Here is a 21,003-nt window from a genome sequence, read left to right on the forward strand (position 1 = left end):
CCATCTCTGCTTGGCAGCACAAGTTCAGAGGAAATAAGGGATTTTCAGGGATCCACAAACCTGGAACCCCTCAAGGATAAATTATGAGGTGCTCCCCACGCCAGGATGTGTCTCAGCATCCATCACTCCCTCCTGATCCTTTGCAGAACACAAGATCCCCCAAATCCCACTCAGAGGCACTTTGAGGGGAATTATTCTCATTATTAATGATGCTGTAATGCCTGCCCTTAGCATGGACATTTGAAGCCCAGCATCTTCCTCATTCTGCACATTTCCTTCCACCACGAGCAATTCTAATGAGGTCAAAAATTATTTTCCTTCCTTTGCTCTAATCTCCTCAAAGAACAAAAAGAAGTATGAAAAGAAAACACAATATTTATTGTAAATCAGTGACTTCTGCATTAAAATGATCAAAGTGTGTTTGCTGCACACTTGAAGTTCAGATGCAAAGGGATTTCCAACTTAAATAAATAAAAGATTGTTTTTCTGTAATGCAAATTGTGAAGCACAGAGTCGTCAGACACGCTCTGCACAAGGCTGGCCCACTCTGCACCCCACATATTTTGCATGGATGATGCTCTTCATCTTTTCAAAAGCACCACCACCCCAGCAGGGCATGCTAATGCGAGCCAAGGGGGGAACCGGACTCTACTTGATGTCTGATTACAATGTGCAGCTTAAAAATATAATTTCTCTGTTCAGATATTGATCCTTGGGAGCGAAGCAGTGTTGGGAATAGAGCAGAGCAGGGGGTGGAGAAATCTCTGCTGCCTGTTTTCTCATCTAACAACTCCCCAAAGAGACAGAGCCCTACCCATCCCACATAGCCAGGCATGACAAGAGATCAAAACTCGCTGGGGACACGCTCTGTGCCTTTCAGGTAACTTATACTATTATTAATGATCATAAAAGAAGCTATCAGGGTGTTTTACATTTCTTTCATCTGGCAAGCCGGTGAGCACGTTTATTAATTGAGGAAGCCTCACTTTTCTGCAAGGTAGACTTTAATATTTCTTTACTAGGAGCAGGAACAGCAGCACGGAGGTGGCTCTGCTCCCAGGGTGACATCAACCTCCTGTGCCAGGGACAGGGACTGTCCTGCCCCTCCAAATCAGGGACAGCACCCTGCCCTGTGCACCCAAAGCTCAGGCAGAGAGCACAGCTGAGCCCAGCCTGGGCTGGTGAGAGCGGAGCAGCGCTGCTGGGATTTGGGAAATTACAGTAATTTCATTATTATTATAAGCCATACATTACAATACAGAGTGTGATAAAAGGTGTCTGTTCTATCACCATCTGCTGAGGGTGGGGGCAGTGATCCTTATCTCAACGGCAGATATTCTGCTAATGGGCCATCCATTGAAACCAGGCAGGGCATTGTTCTTTATCTTTTCACAACCCATCCTTCCTCCAGCCAGTCATTTTCTGCTCATGGCCATTGAGTCCCACTGTGGGACTGATAAAATTACTGCATCCCATTGGGAGCTGCTCCAGCCAGGGGGAAGAGCCCAACATTTCTTACCAAGATAAAAACAGAGGTTTTGGGACACTAAGGGAGCCCCTTTCTCCACTGGACTCCAGAGGAAAACCGGATTTCTCCACATCCCCACTGGAGCTCCGGAGGGAAACTGCACCTTGTACAGGAGCACTGCTCCAACTGAACCACATCTGTCACTGCAGGAGGATGCAGCCACCATGGGATGGGACTGCTGCCAACACCCTGCCTGACGGGTGTCAGGCTGTACTCTGACTGTTTCAGGGTTTGGGGTTTGTTCTTTGTAGTGCTGTATTTCTATTTTAATTTCCCTAGAAAAGAACTGCTATTCCTAATTCCCATATCTTTGCCTGAAAGCCCCTTGATTTCAAAATGATAATAATTTGGAGGGAGGGGGTTTACATTCTCCATTTCAAAGAGAAGCTCCTGCCTTTCTCAGCAGACACCTGTCCTCCAAACTAAAACAGAATATTTTCATTCTCTGTCCATATATAAACCACACCTGATTATAAGCTGCACTTTGGGTTCGGACCAAAATTTTAGTCAAAATGGTGCAGCTTATAATGGTGAAATTACTGCAATCCATATTCCTGAACAAAAGAGCGTTTGTGCCCCCTGGCAGTGCCCTCCCTCAGGTGTCACCCTGCAGCCACCAGCACTGCTCACTCCTCAAGGACAGCCAGTGCTTTCCCACATGGCAGTGGCATTCCAGCCAAGGTGATGTTTCCCCCTTTGTGTGTTTTCAGAAGTTGTTCTGGTTAACCCCACGACCAACAGAGCTACTTGTGTGTCACGAGCAGTCACTCATCTCCAGGAGACATCTGGAGCTGGAATCACTGGGAAAAATCCCCACTGGAGATCAGGGACATCCACAAATCCATGTGTCCGAAGGGCAGGAAGAGGATTAGAGCATCAAAGTGATTAATTAGGGCAGCTTCTGGAAGAAAACCAGCTCCAATTCAAGGGATGTGAAAATGGAAGCTGAACCTGAAATATTTGTGGCAGCCTCTTGGATGCTGTGAAAACCAGCACATGTGTTTGGCTGTGTGTGAGTGAGCACTCCTGGTAAGTGTGGGAAGCAAAACATGTGCTGAAGTGTTTGCAGGATGCAGAACTAAATCTGAAACTGGTGGGTAACAGGGGGATCAAAATCTGAGGGGAGTGAGTTCACTCACCCTGCACAGCTTCAAGTAAACCAATTCCCAAGACCCACCAAGAAAAGGCAAAGTTCAGCCACAAAACAGCTCAAGCTCACTTGAACAAGCCCAAACTTTGTCAGAACTACACCAGGTTTTTATTTCCCTGCCAAAGCCGGGAGAAGCCCAGCCCAGCTCCAGGCCCTGGTCAAGGAACAGATCCAGATCCAGACTGAAACTCCTCCAGATTTCAGGATTCCTCTGTGGTTCACAGCCCCACAGCAGCCCTGCACTGACCTGCACAGCCTGGGCCAGCCTCAGGGTGAGCTGTGTGCTCCCCTGTTGGGTAACCACCTCAAACTGAGCATTTTTGAGTCAGCTACATCATCACCTGCTGCATTCCAGCTGGCAGGATCAGCAAGGGCTCGGCTCAGCAGGATGCTGTTTGTTTAGCTGCAAGTCCAGAAGACATCTCCTACTTATGCATCTGGATAAATGACTGTATTAAAGTTTGATTTTTTTTCAAACAGAACAAAAATAGGCACTCAGATACAAATTAGCCATTGCTTTATGTATATTGTGTGCCCCTTAATTAGCAGGTAATATTCACTCTTTAATTTAAGAAAAAAAAAAATTGTTATGCTAAATAGGAGGATTTTTGCTTAATTACAGGCTAATCCTATTTCCTCAGAACATGTGATATTTTCTTATCTCCCCAAATGGAAAAGGCACATTTGAAGGGAGGTTTGCTTGTGCTCCATCCTATGCCACACAGATTCCAGGGGATCTCCCTTTTCTGTGGAGCTGGAAAACAGCTCCAAATCCTTGCAGCTCCTGGGGAAAAAGAGGCACCTTGGTTTGTCCAAGGATTGGCATCCTCAGTCCAGGCAGGCAAAGAGGATTTCCATGGACACTTCCAGGACAGTTCAAACCTCCATTTCAAGAACAGGTGATGCTTAAATAAGACATCCTTGTATTGCTCCAAAGGCGTTGGGAATGATAACTGAACCTGACAAAGTGAGTGTTGTGGTGCCAAATGATCGATTAGAGAAAGAAACCAAGGCCCAGAGAGGCAAAAGCAACAAACCCTGAGCAGGAACAGCAGTGGGGCTGGAAACAACGCCCAGGCTCAGCACCGGACTCGGTGGCTTTTGTGTTTCTCTTTCCATTATGCATACCCTTCCCTTTCCCCTTAATGATTTAGTGATGTTTGTTCCCTCACACTGCGTGCAGACCTTGCAGATCAAAATAGCCAGTCATCTAAAAAAAATTCTTTATCCTTTGTTCTTCAAAGAAACCAAATAATCTCAATCCTTTGAGAGAACTCAAAGGGTGAAGGCAAAGCATCAGGACTGATGAGAACAATAGCGGTGCATCCCCCGACGGACCAGCATCTCCAGTGCTGTGTGGTTATTAAAAAAAAATATAAAAATTCCTTCTAGTGAAAATTCTTGGGTCAATTACTTGTTGCCACAGGGAGATTTCCTAGGAATTTTATTGTTGTGATCACCGTTGGGTGATTATCTGCAGCAAAACAAAGGTGAATTTTGATGCGAGGAGATGCAACGTTTGGTAAATCTTAAACAACAGAAAGTAGAAGGGGGTGGAGTGATGGGAGATCAAAGTCACTGTGATTCCTGTAAGGTTTTGGAGCCAATGCTGGACATTCAGTGCTGCTTTCAGGGGTCTGAAGTGTTTTTTCATCACTTTGGAAGGTTAAACAGTGGGCAAAGAGCAACTGGCCATAAAACCACAACATTTGTGCAGCCCTGACCGTGCCAGGGTCTCACTGCCCATTTCTCACTCCTGGAGGTGCTGCAGGAAAACCCTTCAGTCCCCATGGGATGAGAAAATCAGAGTTTTCCAAAGCACACACCAGACTGTCATTTGGAGAAGGACAGATCTCTCTGGGCTGAGAGATTTCAAACCATCATTTCCCTCCAGTTTGGCTTTTGCCCATCACATTTTGGGCCCCTTCACAGTGCCCAGACCTCAGCCCCAGCTCCCAGAAAATCAGGAACAAATGCAAAATGGAGTGGAGATGCTCCTACAGATCGATTCCCCCTCAGCTGAAAGAACCTTTTGGATCCAAATATAAATCACCTATAATTAATTCCCTTTCCCTACAGGTTTGCACACAGGGAGCAGCTTCCTGCAGGATGTGGCAGGGGCAGAGGCTGATTTGCTTTTTCTTTGTGACCAAAGGCAAAAGGAAATATCAGAGAGGGACAAGGCTGAAGCATTTCCCACACTCTGGACTGGTGCCTTCCTTTGACAAAAGCAGAACAGTAATTCCAGTTGTCTTTTTAAAAATGAAAAATAATATAAAATACAGTATATGGTGTGAATTGCTGTGGGTTTTCCAATGAGCTTTAGCAGAAATGCTCCAGTTCACACCTGAAATCTGCACAGATGGCAATGCCTTGACTGGAAGCACCTCCTCAGAATCTGACAACCCCACTGAAGGATGTGAACCCCACTGGTGTGATGGACACCAGACCTGTACAGAGATGGGATGGACAATCTTGGTGTCCCCACCCTCTTTTCCACGTGGCAGGAGTTTGGGGTTTTGCTCTGTTCGTGCTGCCACCACACAGGACTAACACTCCTCCCAGTAACTCCATCCTAATCCCCCCACTCCTGCTCAGAACAGAATTTACACATCTGAATCCATCCCAGGGGATCCTGGGGTGCCTGCAGTCACTCACAGAAGCAAAGGCACTGCCATGGCAAGCCTGGCAGGAGCAGGGCTGGGAGAAGGAATGGCTCCCACTGAACTGAAGAGAATTAATCCACTAAATGCATGTTCTGGGGAAGATGCTCTGGGAGAGCAGGGCTGGTAGGAAATGCCACCAGGAAGCTGAAATGTGTCTATCAGGGCTCTGCTCTTTGATCACTCAGCATTTACACATCACAGAAGGATGCTCAGCTCCACAAGGTGCACTCAGCCAAAAAGGAAGCAGGAGCAGCTGATCAGTATTTGTGTTTTAAAGGTGTGCAGTGATTCAATAAACACCAAAAAACAGTCCAGTCAGCCCCCCAAGGGCAGCAGCACCTTGCACTCAGACAATTTACAGATTTTACACAAATTTCAGCCTCACTGCTCACCAGAGCAGTGTCAGAGCAATCTCAGCTCCTCTTCCAGACCCATCCTGCAGGATCTCTGCTATGTTATTTACAGCAGGACAGTGCTGTGGAGACACATTTTGGGTCTAGGGATGGTGTTCTCACCCATATTTCAGCCCATATTTCAGCAGCACAGGCACCTGCAGCTCACAGACCCAGCACCAGACTGGGGGCTCTGGGGAGGAGAAGCTCCCCTGCACCTCCCACAGCCAGGGAAGGTGTGAAACACAGATCTGCTTGGCTTACACAACCAGAACTCAGTGCCATGGGAGGGATTTTTACACTGTGTGGTTAAAACCACGCTCAGAGGAATATAATTTGGGGTTCAATCAGAGAGCTGGTAACTCAGGAGGGCAGAGCCCTGGGGCTGCCTCTGCACCAGTGCCTGGACACAGAACCATGGAATAGGAAGGGACCTTTAAAGGTCATTTAATCCAAGTGTGCAGGGACTCCTCCCACTGTCCCAGGGTTATTCCAGCCCCATCCAGCCTGGCCTTGGACATTCAGGGATCCAGGGGCAGCCGCAGCTGCTCTGGGCATCCTCTGCCAGGGCCTGCCAACCCTCCCAGGGAAGGATTTCTCCCCAAAATCCCATCCAAGCCTGTCCTCTGTCAGTCTGAAGCCATCCCCTTGTCCTGTCACTCCAGGCCTTGTCCAAAATCCCTCTCCACCTCTGTCAGAGCCCTTTAGGGGATGGAAATGTCCAGTCCAAAATCCTGGGCTCTCTTGGATCCTTACAGGTCCAGAGCTGACCTGAGCTGTTCCCAAAACCTTTTGCTCAAGTTTTCAACTTCCTTGAGCAAACCTGGTCCCAATCTTGAGCTGATTTATAGTTCAGCATTTAAACACAACAACAACAAAAACAACAACAAAAACTGTTCTTTAAAACGGCAACTTTGGCCATAATTTATGTGAGGCCAGATGGAGCTTGTTGTTTCCAATTAAGTTTCAGCTGGATTTTGTAATTTTAGGGTTTTTTTTTTGTTCAGAGCAAAACATGAAAGAAGGAATGGAAAGCATCAATTAATTCACATCAAACTTAATGGGAGGGTGGTTATATAAATGTCTGGGAGCAGAGCAGGGTCCTTCCAGGTACATCCAGCTGCAAATGAAGACAACAACCCCTGGATTTCTTCCCAGTGCCAGCCCTGACTCCGTGGTCCTTGGATCAAGTGTGCCATACACAATTCTGTATCCAAGATATTCTGACACCATCTCGTAGCTACTTTCCTTGAGATCCTGGTATTTTAATAGCCAGGATTAGCTCACAGCAAAAGCTGAACCTTTGACATTTCTTCCTTGCAAGCAACTCACAAATTGATGCTAATATTTGGCTGTGCTCAGCAGAGACCGAGTCAATACTTACAAAACTCGCTCCTCCCTGAGCTTCCAAGGCTGGGTGTTTTGTTTTGTTTTGTTTTGGTGGTTTGGTTTTTTTTCTTTTTTTTATACAGGGGGGAATATCTGGAACCTTTTAATGGATTAAAAATAAGTTGCAGTTGATCATTTGTTTGCGAGACAGAAAAGGCTTCAAAGATCCACAAGCGGATTAAGCGGGAGCGTCGGGGATGATTCACAAGCTGATACAGGCCACCAGGCAGGAAGTCTCAAATGACTTGCTCCTTTGTGCCTGCTTCAAAGCACCCCTGAATGACTGGCAGCCCCTCTCTGGGGACACCGAGGTGGCAGCAGTGCCACCAGCCAGGTGTGCCAGGTCTGGGCAGCACGAAGGGAATTTGCCTCCCCACTCACCCCACCTGCAGTTTGAGGGGGATGTTGGTGCCAAAATGTGCTTTATAGCCAGAACCTTCTCCTCGTGTTGTTTTCCTACCTGGCTTTTCTTTCTTTGTCTTCTCATCCCTGCTTTATCTCTTTTATTTCTGGGCTGGGCAGAGGAAGCCGTGTGTGTGTCAGTCTGCAGCCTGACCGAGCGTCCCCTCGTGCCCCTGCCTTGTGCCAAGGCTCCTGAGCCAAGGAATGCCACCCCAGAGGGGACAGGGGTGCCTGGTGCTGGGGGAGAGGGCAGCTGAGGGTCACCTTCAGGATTTATGGCCCTCTGAACACAATGGGAAGAACACCCCTGACAGAGCTGGGCTGTGCATGAAGCCTGGGGCTGACCCACGCAGGAAAATCTGAGTCAAGGCTTGGAGGAGACAATTAGGAGTTGTAAAATCGATCCCTTTTTCTCTCTTTTTGCTCTAATTCTGGGGGTAAAAAAGGCGCTGTGTGCAACAGCACTCCTCCAAAGCTGGGTGGGGATGGGCAGTAGGGAAGGTGTGGGATAATTCCCAATTGCACTGCCCAGCCTTGGCAGCCACAGGGGGCTGGGGCTCAGGAAAGGGTCCTGCACTCCAAGGGACCCCTCCTGCCTCAGTCCTGAGTCTCTGAGAGCTGGCATTTCAAAAAAACCTGAAGGGAGGTCAATCCATCACTAGAATTTTCCCAAACACATCCCATCCCTGGAAATATCCAAGGCCAGGCTGGGTGGGACTCTGGGCAATCTGTTCTGGTGGAAGATGTCCCTGCACATGGCATGGGGGGTGGAACAAATGATCTTTAAGGTCCATCCCAAGCCAAACCAGCCTGTAATTCTCTGAAACTTTTACTCAAAGGCTGCCAAGGAAAAGTTGGACCACAGGGCAGGAGGCAGAGAGCTCAACAGATCCTGGAGGCCAAGGATTAAGCCCATTGATCTTTGCAGAAAGGCTGCAGGAGATGAAGGCTGCCCACATTCATTCCAGGCAGATACACAAGCAGCAGCCACATGCACCATGTGGCAGCAAAACCTCCAGAGTTCGTGGCAAAGGATGGCAAGGATTTAATGGAGTAAACTGTGAAATTAGCTGGGAAAACTCTGCATAAAGGGAGGAGAGATATTCCATGTACACGTGTGGGATCATTATATTACAGAGACTTTCAACACCATCTCATAAGGAACACTGAAAAAGACCTTACAAGAGACTAAAAAAAAATCCTGCACCTCTTCACATCCTGCACTTTTAACCAAAGGCCTAACTTGCACAGAGAGCAATGCTTTTCATATTTAAATCCCATCAGCACGTTTGCAGGCCAGGAGGAAATATATCCAGGCTTTGGAGCCCAGCTATGAAGGGGGAAGGTATGGAAATGGGGTCAGCTGGGAAAAGAGGCTGACAGACATCCCAGGGTGGCCACAGCTCAGTCTGGCTGTGAAAGGCAGCAGCCACTCTGCTTTTCTGAGCCTCCTCCATCCTGATGTGGGGCTGGTGCTCTGTGCAGGAGCAGGAGCTGCTCCCACATCACCAGGAGAGCCTCGTGCCTGCAGGTGGTTTCTAGCCATGGGAGGAGCTGTAAAAGTGATGGGAGGTCGTGGAGGTCTGTAAATGTTGTCTCCTGTGCCATGGAAATGATTTCTGCCCCAGGCAGGGCACACCAGGGGCTCTGGTCCCAGTGCCTGTCCCTCCTGTAGCTCTGGTGTCTGTGCAAACCCAGCACAGGAGCCAGCAGGGCCCTGAGCCTGCTCCTCTTGGATCCTGCTCCAAGTGCTCTCTCCTGGGTTTTGGCACTCTCAGATCCCTATCCCAGTGCTCTCTCCTGTGTTTTGGCCCTCTCAGATCCCTATCCCAGTGCTCTCTCCTCTGTTCTGCCCCTCTTGGATTGTGCTCCCAGTTCTCTCTCCTGTGTTTTGGCACTCTCAGATCCTTATCCCAGTGCTCTCCTGTGTTTTGCTCCCCTTGGATCCTTATCCCAGTGTTCTCTCCCGTGTTTTGGGCACTCTCAGATCCTCATCCCAGTGCTTTCCTGTGTTTTGCTCCTGTTGGATCCTGCTCCCAATGTTCTCTCCTATGTTTTGGGCACTCTCAGATCTTTATCCCAGTGCTCTCTCCTGTGATCTGCCCCTCTTGGATTGTGCTCCCAATTCTCTCTCCTGTATTTTGGCACTCTTGGATCCTTATCCCAGTGCTCTCTCCTGTATTTTGGCACTCCATCCCTGCCCCTCTTGGATCCTTATCCCAGTGCTCTCTCCTGTGTTTTGGCACTCCATCCCTACTCCTCTTGGATCCTTATCCCAGTTCTCTCTCCTGTATTTTGGCACTCTCAGATCCTTATCCCTGTGCTGTCTCCTGTGTTTTGCCCCTCTTGGATTGTGCTCCCAATTCTCTCTCCTGTATTTTGGCACTCCATCCCTGCTCCTTTTGGATCCCTGCTCCCAGCTCTCTCTCCTGTGTTTTGGCACTCCATCCCTGCCCCTCTTGGATCCTTATCCCAGTTCTCTCTCCTGTATTTTGGCACTCCATCCCTGCTCCTCTTGGATCCCTGCTCCCAGTGCTCTCTCCTGTGTTTTGGCACTCCGTCCCTGCTCCTCTTGGATCCCTGCTCCCAGCTCTCTCTCCTGTGTTTTGGCACTCCAGCACACAGGCAGCTTCCAGCTACTGGAGCTGTGGCTGCTTTCATTTGCTGCCAGAGAAAACTCTGAGCCTGCAGCCCTGACCAACCATCAGGCCTGCAGCTCCCAGCCCTCAGAGGTCTTTGAAAGCAGCTCTTTCTTTTGAGTTTGGGGGAAACCACTGGCTTTGGTGAGATCTGCTTCTTCTCTTTGGATCTGGGGTGTTCACGTGTGCACACTCCTGCTTGTGCAGACTCACAAGTTTGCAGGGAGCTGGGAAAGAGCTGTCCCAGCCCAGCCCTGCTTTGGGGCCCTGCTGAGCACCTTTACCTGGGCTCAGAGTGAGGAGGATGGGCAGGATGGACACAGCTCAGTGAGGATGGGCAGGATGGACACAGCTCATGGTGAGGATGGGCAGGATGGACACAGCTCAGTGAGGAGGATGGGCAGGATGGACACAGCTCAGAGAGAGGATGGGCAGGATGGACACAGCTCATGGTGAGGATGGGCAGGATGGACACAGCTCAGAGTGAGGAGGATGGGCAGGATGGACACAGCTCAGTGAGGATGGACAGAGTGGACACAGCTCAGTGAGGAGGATGGGCAGGATGGACACAGCTCATGGTAAGGAGGATGGGCAGGATGGACACAGCTCAGAGTGAGGATGGGCAGAGTGGACACAGCTCATGGTGAGGAGGATGGGCAGAGTGGAGATGGACACAGCTCATGGTGAGGATGGGCAGGATGGACACAGCTCATGGTGAAGAAGATCAGCAGAGTGGAGATGGACACAGCTCACAGAGAGGGGGATTGGCAGAGTGGAGATGGACACAGATCTGGTCACATCCTGCTCAGCTCTCACACACAGCCTGGCACTCACCTCCCTCAGCCCCAGCCAGGAGGGGACCTGTCTCTAACGTGTCTCCAAAGTTTACCTAGCCAGGCTAAAAGGATGGCATCTTAATTAGATGGGAAAAGTGCATCAAGCTCATTAACTAATTACAAGGGAAAGTCCCTGCAGCAGATGCCTAGATTGCCTAAAGTGCTGCTTACTCTTAACTGCTAACTTTGAAAAGGATTCTGCTATTAAAGCATTATTTTGTTCCAAAAGCACAACAAAGTCATTTATTTTTTATCGTGCCTCTCCAAACTCATCCCTTACAGCTTTCACAAAGCATTGTGTGGGAGAGGCAGGGGCTGGGGGCACAGGAAGGCATCCTCAGATTGCTGGGACCCTTCCTAGCTGCTTTGGGAGGACTTTCCAGTGCCTGGCACACTTCAGCTGCCTTCAACTGGTGCCTCTACAGCCCTGTCAGGAGCAAAATATTAAACAACCTGAGGGATGAGGGCTGAAGCATGGACTTATCAAGCAGCCAAGAATAAACTCATGCAATAACCTCCCTGTGATCAGCAGGAGATGCCCTCCTTTCCTTTCTAGTGGGAGCTGATAAAGCAGCAGGAGGAGATGAATCTTGTGGCTACTCCTCGTTGCACCAGATAAGGACATGAACTAGAAATGCCATTTCTATCTCTGAGCACCCAGCCCTGCTCCTGCACCAGCTGGGGAGGCACTGCTGGGGCTGCACTTGGAGATTTTGGGAAGGAATCCTTTCCTGGGAGGGTGGCAGGCCCTGGCACAGGGTGCTCAGAGAGCTGTGGCTGCCCCTGGATCCCTGGAATGTCCAAGGCCAGGCTGGATGGGGCATGGAACACCCTGGGGTAGCGGAAGGTGTCCCTGCCCATGGATCTTTAAGGTCCCCTCCAACCCAAACCCTTCACCCCAATAACATTTCCTCCCCACTAACTCCCAATGAGAACCAAAGACATTTCAGAGAGCTGCAAAAAGGGACACAAATCTTGCAGAAGCTTCCCAAAGGCTGAGGAACCCCAAATTCTCCCTGAGGACACAGCTGGAGCTCCCCAGTGCCCTTGGGGAGGAGGCAGTGCTCTCCATGATCACCCCTACACAGGAGAGCTCTCCAGGTGTCTGTTCCCCAAACCACAGACAGCAAACCCTAAATATCTTCCCTCCTCCCCTCTCGCTGAAGGAATGCCTCAAAACATTTCTAATTGTGTAATCTCAGCTGTCACACGACCTCAGCCACAGAAAATGGCCAGATTCAGGGGAAATTCTTTGCCTAAACCCATCATTAACTCTTCCCCCCACACCCCCCTGACCCATTTTAAACAAACAAACAAACAAATGAAAGACCCCACAGCCCCGTAGGGGTGTTGTTGTTGTTTCCCTTTCCCTGGAAAGCCTGAGGATTCCATGGTCAGGGGATCCCAGGCATTGAGGGAGCTGTGGAAGCCACCCAGCCCCAGGCACCACCCCAGCTCACGGGAGCATTGTCAGCCAGCAGAGCCATAAATCCCCCACAGGACAGGAACCTGGAGACCAAAGCCCTGTAACTCAAACAGGCTCAAAGCAAAAGAGTCCCTTTAGTGTGAGGGTGGTCTGTGTAAAGCTAGGAGACACCTGCTAGCAAGCCCTGAGACACAAGCATCTGTGTAAACTTGCCCCCTCCCTGCGCCCGCAGCCCTTAGGAGGTGTTGAATGAAGCAGTTCTCATGAAAAAGGCTCTGTTTGGGGCGGCTCTGAGGCTGCCATGCACCTCAGGCAGACAGAGGCAGGGCTGTGCAGCCCGGGGAGGATTAGCAGGGAGCACAGGGAGCCCTGGTGATGATGGTGCCACGCTGATGTGGTGCTGGCTGGGGGCTTGGGTTGGGTGTTGGGGTGAGAAGAGCTCGCTCCTGCCAGGGGCTGGGGCAGCACAACAACACCCAGGGGAGCTGGGGAAAGCAGGCAGTGAGGGGGGAACACCATGAGCAGATCTGAGAGGGATCAGAGCTTGGGGGGATCCCCAAGCACAGATTTTGGCCACCCAGCTCTGGTCCTTCAGCCCCTCGGATCAGCAGCCAGCAGGGTTTGAGCTCTGATTTATTTTTAATTGGGAAGCAAAAGCTAAACAGTGAACCCTCTATACACAAGGCCATCACACCTTCCTATGAATTAAACAGTGGAAATGCTTGAGAGCTGGCAAAGCTGAAATCTGGAAATACCAATATTTCACCAAAGCAGTTTTTAATATGCAGAAGTGTCATACACATTGCTCTGAAGTTCCTAGCTGTAGGTGAAATCTTCTCATCATCAACTCTCAATATAATATGTGCTTATCTTAAAGGACATTTACTTTCCTGTGCTTACAGTCTGTATTTGAATTGTCAAATGACACTTTGCTGAAATTATTAAAACCTAGAGGTCACAGGGAGCCCGACTTGAAAGCAGGAACACACATTCTTTCGTCTGAGCAAAAGTGCATATTTGGAATTTTAAATGCAAATTTTTTTTTGGAGGAAGAATCGCTTTTCTAGCAGCCAAGTACAGATGGAACGTTTGAAAGAAGGTTCTGCTTTAATTTTTGACAAGTGCTGTGAATAGACACCCTGCTCTGCTGGGAGAGGGGAGGGATGAGGCCCGACCCCAAGGGAGCCTGGAGGGGGTGAGTGGGGGTCTCACCCTCACCCAGCCCTCTCTGGAGGGTGTTTCACAGCAGGTCAGAGCACGCCAGACTGCAGTGAGCTGGCAGCTTGGTGCCCTGGAGAGGCTCTGAGAGCACTGGGGGCTGCCCCCACCAACCTCCAACCTCTGGCTCTTGTCCCAGCCCAGAGGGGAGCAAGGCTCTGGATGCTGGGATGTCCAGGTTCTGGATTCTGGGATATCCAGGCCCAGGATTCTGGGACACCAAGGTTCTGGATTCTGGGACATCTGAGCTCTGGATTCTGGGATACCCAGGTTCTGGATTCTGGGATACCCAGGTTCTGGGACATCCAGGCTCTGGATTCTGGGATATCCAGCGTCTGGCTACTGGGATATCCAGGGTCTGGATTCTGGGATATCCAGCGTCTGGATTCTGGGACATCCAGGCTCTGGATTCTGGGATATCCAGGCTCTGGCTGCTGGGATATCCAGGTTCTGGATTCTGGGATACTCAGGCTCAGGATTCTGAGATATCCAGGCTCTGGATTCTGGGACACCAAGGTTCTGGATTCTGGGACATATGGGCTCTGGATTCTGGGATATTCAGGCTCTGGATTCTGGGATGTCCAGGTTCTGGTTTCTGGGATGCACAGGCTCTGGGTTCTGAGATACCCAGGCTCTGGGTTGTGGGAGATCCAGGCTCTGGGTTCTGGGATCCCTGCCCAGCTCAGGCTGAAGGAAGGCAGGCTTTGTCTGGCTGATATACCCTGACTCCAGGAATGTTTTCTTTCTGAGGGATAAGGCTTATCTGTTCCCCTTGCTCCTAATTCTTTTTAGGGTGTTAAGTGAACAGATAAAAAGGGGAAGTAAAGATGTTCAGCATCTCTCTCAATAAAATTCCCCAGTCAGGCCTCTCATGTGACATTTGCAGGTCAGCTGTAACCATCCTGTTGTGTAGAGGCTCTCCTCAGGATGAGCATTCCAGGACATTCCCCCCTGTGAGGCCAGACCATGCCAAAAATGCTCAGGCAAGGTGCAGGGAGGCAGCAGCATGAGAGGGGAGGAGAAGCCACAGGTGCAGAGCTCATCCTGCCCGAGCAGTGAGGATCTGGAAACAAAAACCCCTGGGGCTTTGCAGGGCAGAGCTTTCCTGACACCTCTCATCTACCCCTGGGCTGGTTTTTGGTCCATATTGCACCAGCTCCTCTCCCCTTCCCATCCCTCCTGGAGAGCTCCTCGGTGCTGATCTGAAGTTTGGATGCAGTGTTGTTTTTATAATTTCACCATTATAAGCCGCACCATTTTGACTAAAATTTTGGTCCGAACCCAAAGTGCGGCTTATAATCAGGTGCAGCTTATATATGGACAAAGAAGGAAAAGTTGCTGTTTTAGTTTGGAGGACAGGTGTCTGCTGAGAAAGGCAGGAGCTTCTCTTTGAAATGGAGAATGTAAACCCCCTCTCTCCAAATTATTATAATTTTGAAATCAAGGGGTTTTCAGGCAAAAAATGGGAATTAGGAATAACAGTTCTTTTCTAGGGAAATTAAAATAGAAATACAGTACTACAAAGAACAAACCCCAAACCCTGACACAGTCAGAGTACAGCCTGACACCCGTCAGGCAGGGTGTTGGCAGCAGTCCCATCCCATGGTGGCTGCATCCTCCTGCAGTGACAGATGTGGCTCAGTTGGAGCAGTGCTCCTGTACAAGGTGCAGTTTCCCTCCGGAGCTCCAGTGGGGATGTGGAGAAATCCGGTTTTCCTCTGGAGTCCAGTGGAAAAAGGGGCTCCCTTAGTGTCCCAAACCTCTGTTTTTATCTTGGTAAGAAATGTTGGGCTCTTCCCCCTGGCTGGAGCAACTCCCAATGGGATGCAGTAATTTTATCAGTGCCACAGTGGGACTCAATGGCCATGAGCAGAAAATGACTGGCTGGAGGAAGGATGGGTTGTGAAAAGATAAAGAACAATGCCCTGCCTGGTTTCAATGGATGGCCCATTAGCAGAATATCTGCTGTTGAGATAAGGATCACTGCCCCCACCTTCAACAGATGGTGATAGAACAGATCCCTTTTATCACACTCTGGATTGTAATGTGCAGCTTATAATCAGGTGTGGTTTATGTGTGGACAAAGAATGAAAAATTACTGACACCCGGAAGTGCGGCTTATACTCAGTGCAGTTTATAATCATGAAATTACTGTAAATGGCATTATGACAAATGATGAAGGATTAAATTACACTTCAATCAAATCATGCCAAACCAGTAGGGATTGAGGTCCCAGTGGAAAGTATACATGGACTTCCTCAGCTTCCTGATTTGAATGACTTTGTTCTTCTTCCAGAGAAAAGGGGAGGGGGGGCACGAAGGAGAAGAGAGGGAAAAGGGAGAGGAAAGGGGGGATTTGGCCTAAAATGAAACATTTTCCTTTTAAGTTGAACATTTGAAAATGGCTGGGAGGAAAGAGCTGAAACACTGTAATGGCTGATACTGAAGAACAGCCTGGGACTTTTGCTTTTCGAGAACAGAAGCCAGGGCGAGAGCTGTGGTGTGAAAAAGGCAACGCTGTGTGCCTTGAAGGGGAAGGTGTTTGCAGCAGCCCACCTCCTGCAGGCACTGAGAGCCCCCTGCAAGGCACTAACCCAATTAGCTTTGCTAGAGCTGTGCCGTGCAAAGGCAAAGGACTGACAGTGGTTTTGGTAAAGGCTAAAGACAGCTTCCCTCTGCCTTGCACTCCATCGGAGGCGCTTTATTATCTTTGTGTTGCCACACCTTGCAGAGCTTGGCTCCAGAGCCTCCAGCTCTGCAGCTCTGGCCGGCCAGAACCTCTCTCCTCACTCTCAGCTCTGTTGTGAACAAATCCTGCAGAAACAGCCACTCCAGGGATGAGTTTGCCTGCAGAGAGACAGACAGACAGACGGACGGACAGCCAGGCAGACCCTGCACTTTAGGATTTGCTTTAAGCACTTTGCCCTGAAAGTTGTATTCAATACAGCCCACCTCGAGCTGATTTCTGAGTGCAAATCTTGGGTGCTGTGTCCAACAGAGCCTGTCAGTGGCCAGGCATTGATGAGATGCCCAGGGAGGTGGTGCAGTCACTGTGGAAGTGCTCAAGAGCACCTGGATGCACTTGGGGTCGTGGTTTAGGTGCTGGGTGATGATCCTGAAGGTCTCTTCCCACCTTGATGTTTCTGTGATCAGTGGAAGCCCAAATAAGCCAAGCAGAAGACACCAGGATCCCCTTTGGCTCAAAGGGTGTCACTGAGGAACAACTGGGTTGATTCAGGGGTGACCCAGTCCAGGATGGCATCAGTCTGACAAGCTCAGAGCAGCTCAAAGCCTCCCTGGCAGGTGAGAACAACATTTCAGTGAGTTCTGAGAGCTGTGGCTCCAGTCTGTGTGTGAACCACAGAGCCAGAGGGGGTACAAGGCCTTTTCCCACCTCCCCATTTGATTTTTCCTGTCCTCACACAGCACACACCACCTGCACACGGTATCTGTGATGGACAAGCTCCTCCCTGCTCACATTATTATATTATTGTAATAATCTAATCTTGCCAAAATTAAAGGCAAAGACAGCACTCCAGCAGGTCTAAAACACCGCTCTCAAGGCAGGACAAGACCAATTCCACTGAGGAAAGAGCCAAGCCCACAAAAGCACACATGTGCACAAGTATGCTCAGGCACACACTCCTGCACCTGAACAGGATAAAATCAGATCATCCCTTTCCCAAAGTCCTTTTGCCACGATTTTTCTCCTCATAATAACAGGCTTTGCAAAGTATTTTAAAGAACAATTCAGCAATAATTCCCAGGAAACCATTTGTTACCTGTGGCTAACGTCGTATCTGCTCACGTGGCAGCCCAACTTTCTGACACAGAAATCCAGGAGAACACTTGAAGAAATCAAGACCCAAATTGGTTCAGCCTCTGAGGATAATAACGACTTAGAAATATGTATAAATTTAAGTGGTTTTGAATAAGGACAGCGTTTCAAAAAGCGCTCGAATTGTTACTTTGAAATAAGCCATTATTTTCTGCTTTTTTAAATTCCAGTCTTTAATAGGGGATGAGACCCAGACTGCCAAGAACCAAGGAGAGTTTTTGATGCAAATGAAAGCGGCATTTTAGAAGTGCAAGTGTCCCATAATAGAGCCCACAGCACATTGCCAGCTCCCAGGAATATCCAGGGATCCATCCAGGCTGGGACACCAGAGCAGGGGGATTTAGAGGCCCCCTGACCTCAGGGCTCACACCACAGCCCCACATTCAACTGTTTCCAGCCACAGAAATCCCAACCTGGGGTCAGATCCAGACACACACAGGGAAGGGATGGGTGACAGGAGAGCTCCCTGGACTGGTTTTACTGGTTCTGCCCCTGCCCAGGGTCCCAGGAAAAGCTCAGTAGGGTTGATAAGGAAGGGCCATACTTGGAGGGAAAATCCTCTGGCAAAGAAGCATCAGTGGGATGAATCACTGGGAGTGACTCACACACCCAGCAAGGAGTTCAGGATCTCCACACTCAAACCCTGCATGGACACCATGGACACCATGGACAGCATGGACAGCATGGACACCATGGACACCATGGACACCATGGACACTATGGACACCCATCCTGGCAGTGCCAGAGCCCCCAAACTGCTGCCTGGTGGGTGAGAGGGGGAAGAAACAGCTTGTGGAGAAGGCAGCAGCAGCAATCAGGAACTCCCTGTCCTCTCCACACAGAGGGAAAGGAGCAGGACATGGAGAGAAAGGAGCAGGACATGGAGGGAAAGGAGAAGGACATGGAGAGAAAGGAGCAGGACATGGAGAGAAAGGAGCAGGACATGGAGGGAAAGGAGAAGGACATGGAGGGAAAGGAGAAGGACACAGAGAAAGGAGCAGGGGACAGAGAGAAAGGAACAGAGCAGAGAAAGGAGCAGGACATGGAGGGAAAGGAACAGGACAGAGGAAGGAGCAGGGCACAGAGAGAAAGGAGCAGGACACACAGAGAAAGGAGCAGGGCACAGAGAGAAAGGAGAAGGACACAGAAAAATAAGCAGGACACAGAGAAAGGAACAGGACACAGGGAGAAAGGAGCAGATCGTGCCTTGCTCAGCCCCAGCCATGCCATGGCTCCTCCCAGGTGGCCAGGACAAAGTTCTGTCCTCTGCCAAGGACAAGCTGAAGTGGTGGGGAGGAGATGGGGAGGGGTGAACCATGGAATCATTAAGGCTGGGGAAGAGCTTTAGGATCATCAAGCCCAGCCAGCACCCAGAACCACCCAGAACTAACCCAGGTGCCACATCCTCGGGGTTCTCGAGCACTTCCAGGGGTGGTGACCCCATCAGTGACTCTGTGGTGACTCTGCCTCCAGGGGTGGTCACTGTATACCTTGGGCAGGCTCTACAACCCTTCCCATGAAAAATTTCTGTTAATATCCAACCTAATCCCACCCTGATCCATCCCCAGAGGATCCCTCATGCCAGGGGCAAGTGGGAGGAGTGAAGCCTGGCACAACAGGGGAGTGACAGAACAGGAGCTGGCCCTGGACAAAAGGCCCAATTAAAGTGTCCTCCTGCAAACAAACATCCCCACAGCCCAACTTTTTCAAAGAGGGCTCAGGAAAGAAAAGGGCCACGGGATCGGCGGGATCAGCCTAAGTCATGTACATCTATTTAACAAGAAAACTCATTGATAAGCAAACCACCTGATGCTTGCACAGCAGAAAAGAAAACACCTGGTTCTGCCTGTGGGTTGATAAGCCAATATCTTTAATCTTTTTTTTTTCTCTTGATGACTGAAGTACACACTCTGTGCGGCCCTATGCTCCAGCCACATTGGTAATAGTAACAAAGCTTTGATGTCCCCCTCATTCAACAGAATGTTGTTTAGTTCAAAGCGAAGAACAGAGGCAATTCTTTGCTTTTAAATTATTAGCTCCCTAAGTCTTCTGTAATGATATAGTTTGACTGAAGTGTGCAGTTTATTAACTACATAAAGACGATATTATTAGAGCGGAGAAAGGCAGCCGAAAGTTTTGCCTTTCAGCTCAGCAGCAGGGGTTTTTGATACTTTGATCTCAATCAATGCTAAATGTCTTTGTGAGATAGAGGGAGCAGCAGAAATTACCTTTGGCACCATGACTACATCAATTATTTAGTTCTTTTTCTTATAAATTAAAGTGTTCTTCAACTTTTACCCCAATTTTTTCTTCCTCTTCCTCTTCTTTTTTTTTTCTTTTTTTTCCTTCAGTTATTGGGGGGGGAAAAAAAAGCTGACTGGAAGAAGTCTGGCTGTGAGTATTAATAAAAATTCCACTGACCTTTCCCAGTCCTGGTCTGGGAGGGTCTTCTCTGTGTGAGGAGGTGGATTCATGGGCACAACAACAGCAGAAGGGGGGCTTGGGGTAATATGCTGTTTAATCAAATGTCTGTGTAGGCTCTTATTCCAAATTTGTCTGTATTTAGCCTAATTTCCTTTTTTTCCTTTTTTTTTTTCCAGTATTGCTACTATGAATGCAGCTGGAAAAATGGGACACCTGACAAGAAAGGTGGAGGGAGACTTTTACAAGAGCAAGTAGTAACAGGACAAAGGGGAATGGCTTCCCACTGCCAGAGGGCAGGGTTAGATGGGATATTGGGAAATATCCTTCTCTGGGAGGGTGGGGAGGCCCTGGCACAGATTTTCCAGAAAAGCTGTGGCTGCCCCATCCCTGGAAGTGTCCAGGGCCAGGCAGGAGCACCCTGGGATAGTGGAAGGTGTCCCTGTGGGGCTGGATGGGCTCTAAGGTCCCTTCCAACCCCAACCATTCAGTGATTCCAGGAGGGCTGAAAGCAGAGCTGGCCCCTGGGGCTGCAGCAGCTGCCTGCACACTGATGCTGCGTTGCAGAAACTCTCATTAAAGCCTCTGGTGTCAGGGGATCCCACCCAGAGCTGTCACCAAACCCTACCCACACAGAACTCCTGTCCAGCCTGCAGTTCATCCCCTAGAGCCAGTAATAAACCATCCCCACAGCTGAGTGATCCCATCCCAGGAGGGGTGACAGACTCCTTCCCTGGGACTAGAGGTGAGCCAGGATAGCACAACTCAGCGCCTCCCTTGGATAACAATAAATGAGTGGATTTTTCAGTGGGATTTGTGCTCTTTTGGTACTTCAGGGGAGAGGCTGGAGCACAGCCAGGGGAGGAGGGGACCCCTGCAATCCTGGGGACAGCAGCTGGTGGTGCACCAGAGTGTGTCAGAAACCACTGCAAGCAGAACCTTGGCTGGGAACACGAGCAGCAGGACCACGGAGGTGCTGAGGAGGTGCCTTTAAACCAAGATTTAAAACACTGACCTCTGGCCAGGGGAATTCTTTGTGAGCAAGAAATAAAAGAGGTCTTTGCAGAGGTGTTGAGGCATGAACTATGAGAACTTCAA

This window comes from Catharus ustulatus, chromosome 20, assembly GCF_009819885.2.
Source record: "Catharus ustulatus isolate bCatUst1 chromosome 20, bCatUst1.pri.v2, whole genome shotgun sequence".
NCBI lineage: Eukaryota > Metazoa > Chordata > Aves > Passeriformes > Turdidae > Catharus > Catharus ustulatus.